This window comes from Phalangium opilio, unplaced genomic scaffold (assembly GCF_054372755.1).
Source record: "Phalangium opilio isolate 3A_F unplaced genomic scaffold, DU_Popi_V2 ptg000060l_1, whole genome shotgun sequence".
NCBI lineage: Eukaryota > Metazoa > Arthropoda > Arachnida > Opiliones > Phalangiidae > Phalangium > Phalangium opilio.
Window position 1 is genome coordinate 7,058,124 of NW_028324177.1, and position 4,899 is coordinate 7,063,022.

The window sequence follows — 4,899 nt, forward strand, 5'->3', positions numbered from 1 at the left end:
TCCAGAAGATTAAGAAAGCCATATGCAGCTCTCCCGCTCTAGCCGCGTACAAGCCGCCCAGCATCCAAACAACAGAGGCCTCAGGCTCAGACGCAGGATTAGGAGCAATGCTATCCCAGATCCAAGACGGAATCGAAGTCCCGATTGCCTACGCCAGCAGAAATGTTAGAAATGCTGAAGCGAGTTACTGTACTTCCAAGAAGGAATGTCTCGCGATTCACTGGGCTATTGGACATTTCCGCCCTTATTTGGATAGTAAACCATTCACTGTAGTAACAGATCATAAGGCTCTACAATGGCTCTTTGGACTTAAGTAACCAAATTCGAAACTCGTCAGATGGGCAATGTATCTGCAGACATTTGATTTCAAGGTTCAACACAAGAAAGGTGTCGAAAATGTCGTTGCTGATGCCCTTTCAAGAGCTCCAATAGGAATTTATGCCATGTCAGTCGCCCCCTCTGTAGAAGAAGAAAATCCAGGCGCGTCCTCTGAAGAATTTAATGTACCATCGGATAATTCTCACCTCGCATATGTTCTCCCTCCTTATCCTCATGCGAACTTTCACATTTTCGATCGCGATGACATCATAGCAGCTCAAGGAGAAGACCCCGTTATTCGCGACAATATTGAACTCTTACAACAAGACAATCCTCCGGAACATCCAGATTTTGAGATGGTCAACCATCTCATCTACCGCAAGACGTCTGGAGTCCGTCCAGCAAGGATTTACTTACCAAGATCTTTGAGAAGGGAAGCAATAAGACTTCTGCATGATCATCCGCTTTCCGCACACAGAGGGAAATACAAGACACGAGAAAAAGTCGGACACAGATATTGGTGGCCCGACCTAGATAAGGACCTAAGGCAATACGTCAAGGAATGTGTCTTATGTCAACAATATAAGATCAGTAACCGCAGAACTCCAGTACTTATGATCTCCACCGTTCCGACTGGACCATTCGATAAGATTGGAGTAGACATCATGGGACCATTTCCAGTCAGTATAAGAGGATACAAATACCTTCTCGTCTTCACAGACTATATGACAAAGTTTGTCGAACTAATACCATTGAAGAGAATAACTGCGGACGCCTGCGCATTAGCCCTCAAGAACTTCGTCTGTAGATGGGGAGCACCAAAACAGATTCTCAGCGATCGAGGAACCCAGTTCGTGTCCTCCCTATGGCATGATACATGCAAGTTATTCCACATCGGTCCAATTCATACATTCCCATATCATCCGCAGTCGAACATTACCGAACGAGTAAATCGCGTCCTTGGAGAAACGATCTCCATTTATGTAGAAAATAATCATCGGACATGGGACGAAACGCTGAATGCTCTCGCTTTTGCGATAAATTCCGCTCCCCACGAGACGACAAAACGATCCCCATTCTACTTAAACATAGGAAGAGAACGAAGACTCCCCTGGGATATAGACATCGGTATGCCTCTCGAAGAATTTGAAGATCGATCCGATACATTAAAGATCCTCAGGGACCAATGGAAATTAACAAAGAAATTTTCAAAATTGGCTCAAGCCAAGCAAAAGAAATACTACGATCTCAGAAGGAAAGATCTTGAATTTGATGTCGGTACTATAGTCTGGAAAGTAACTCACCCTTTATCCAACGCCAATCTTGGCCGAATGGCCAAACTCTGCCCGAAATGGACCGGCCTGTTTAAGATCATCGAGAAAAGAAGCCCTCTGGTATACATCCTTGAAGACATGATCTCTGGACAAAAGACGGGCCCTATTAACATTTCCCAGTTGAACTTGTACCAAACTCCAGAAGCCCCATTGGAAGAAAACGAGGAGTCTAGTTCTTCAAGAGAAGAAAGAACCGAACTTGAGAACCATAATCAGGAAGGCGAAGAAACTCGGCCAAAAGAAATTATCTCTCCACCAAGGCCAAGAGTACAACCTCCAGAAGGAACACCACCCCAAGAAGAACCCGAGGAAAGACCTCGACCTTCCTCTGAGTCCTTCGAGAAAGTTGTAGAGATGATCGGGCCATTCCGATTTGTAGATCGAGTTCCGAAAAAGAAAACTCAGGAACCAGAGGTAATTACTCAAACCGCTCCTCGAGCAGAAGTACCCCAACTGGAAGAACGTCAACCGGATAAGGGATCACGAGAGCACATTGCCACCCCGGAAGAGATGCCTCCAGAAACCGAGCCATTGCCTCACGGACCTAAATTACCTGCTGTGACAACTAAAGAGATTCCTATCTCACAACCCACGCCTGGAAAGGAAAAGAGAATTCATCCTACCACAACGACAACAGAGGGTATCAGACCTAGGAAAAAGTAGCTTCGGAAACTAAGCACGTCTACCGATGAAGATAGAGTATCCGACCCGGAACCGGAAAGACGAGGTCATCCGCTGACCTCCTCCGTGGCTCCAGGAACAAAACGACGACCATTGAGAAAATTGTCAAGTAGCAGCCTCACGAGTGACGAACCTAAGATCCCCGATCTGCGTAAGAGAAGTCACCCGACAACCACATCGTCTGTCATTAGACAAAAGAAGAAACGTATCCAGTAGAAGTCCACCGACCAAGGATCCCAGGATTAGGTCTAATCGACGAGTAATCTGGCCAAGAGCTCAAGTGCGGGACGAATTGAGTTCGTCCTCCTCCTAAAACGCTGCCCAGGTTGCCAATATCGAACGAAAAAGAAAACGCGTCTGAGCGCCAGCAAACAGGAAGTTCGTCTAAAAGACCCCGAAAGAAAACGCAGAAGGTCCATACCTTATCGACAAGTCCGGAAGGCGATCCTCCACCTTCCGCTCTAATAGAAGAATCTGAATCTTCGAGTAGTGGAGATGACAATCGACCCCTAATAGCCCCCTCCATTTCGGAGCATAGAGCAACCAATTTCGAAAAACCCTTCCGGAAAGGTTGGATTCGCGAGTTTTGCTATCGCCACACGGTCCAACCCGGAAGAGTGGACATGGACATTTATTATTATCCCCCAGGCCGGAAAAGTTGGATGCTACGGTCCTCCAATGAAATTAGTCAATATCTAAGGGACAAGGGCATTCTGGATCTGGAACCCAGTGACTTCTGTTTTAAAAGAATGCCCATCGCCAAACCCCCCTTGGGAACGAGTACGGTTAGCTTATCCAAGGAGAATTATTCTAACGGCAGTCTAACTCAGAGGAACGACGCAGTCAAAATGGGCTGGTGGCCACCACTATGCAAAAATGTAATTGTTTTATTTGTTATGATCATTCCTAGGATGGATTCACCCCATCTCCCACACTGGGAACGGAGACCCCGGTTAACCCGTGGCTCCCAACATTTCGTGCACCGGAGGCATTCCTACTAAACCAAGTCCTAAGAGAGTATCCGACGATCTCCATGCCTCCGGCAAGACTATTTTCGGATCCTGTCTCTCTACTTCGTCAAGAAGTACAGTATCAGATCCAAGCTATTGAACCCCTCCACCCTCGTCGAGCCCGTCGCGATCTCCGTGACGCACTTCCCGAGGCAGATGTTTCACAGATCCATCCAGATGAGACAGAACTACTGGAACCAGCACCTCCCGTGGAAGAGCCGGGACAACAAATTCGTAACGAAGATAGGCCTCACCTCCAACCGAGAGTGAATATTACACCGTTGCTGCCTCCTGCCTCTACCCTACAGGACACGATGGAGCGCATCGCGCACCTCCTTCGTGCACCTATGTACATGCAAGCTCCTGATAATCCGAGAGAAGCTCCAGCCCCTGATCCGACTACGGAAACAGCTGCCACCATCGCTGAATTTGTTCCTGACGCTATCATCTTAGTTCCGACCAGTGCCGCTGCCGTTGTTGCAGTTCCCGACGCGGTCGCTACGCCTGTCATTTCTGCTGCGAATGCGGTGCCCGATACCGCGGATCTGCCTGCTGAAAATCCCGGCCCTGAGGCCACGACTCCCGACGGTACAGCCCAGGATAACACCATGATTAACCACGACACTCCCCATCGACACCCAGTCACGTTTCGGGACAATCTGCCGCTCTATACACAGTATGAGCGTCTTTATCAAGACTATGGGCCCATACGCATCCCTCAGGAAAAACTCTATGAGGTCTCCGATTATGATCGACTCTTTGTGCCGGATCTCCCGTATCTCCGAGCCCCACCAACAAACCGTACCCTGTTCCCCATTGCCTGGGAAGGCATGCTCGAATCGGACTGCGTCCGATTATACCCGGTGACCCCTGGAGGATTTCCTTACATCACTCGTCCGGCGGCGACGTAAGAATGCCCCGTATGCCAAGCAGTGGGCTTCCATCGAGCCATGGTTTGTCCCAGAAAGTTCGTCCAGAAGGACCGTAAACGGGGTATCAAAACCTCCCGCGTGGACTACTCTAGCCCATGAGGCTCCCATTGAAAAAAAAAACATTTTGTACCAACCCGAGCTTTGTTCCAGCCCCCCGTTTCTCTTTTTTTCTGTGTGGGTGTGTGCAACGGCTCGAGCAGAAGTAGTGTAAAGCCGCACTTCGTACCTCCGTAGGTGTAGAATGTAGGTGTAGAATGTAGGTGTAGAGTGTAGGTGTAGAATTTCAAGGTCACCCTCTCGCCACGCCCCCTTGGGAAACTCGCGCGCGCCCCCTCGCGGGAAAACTCGCGGGCCCCCGCGCGCCCCCTGGCGGCTGCGCCCCCTGGCGGCTGCGCCCCCTGGCGGCTGCGCCCCCTCGCGGGAAAACTCGCGCGCCCCCTCGCGGGAAAACCCTGCGCGGGAATCTGGCAGTCCTGTCTACAACTGTCTCTGTGACGTCATTGGCGGGAAAATCTACAACTGTATCTATGACGTCATTGGCGGGAAAACACCGTGCGCCGCCTATTGGGAAACTCCTCCCTTCTACAACTGTATCTGTGACGTCATTTGAAGAATTGTTGTATT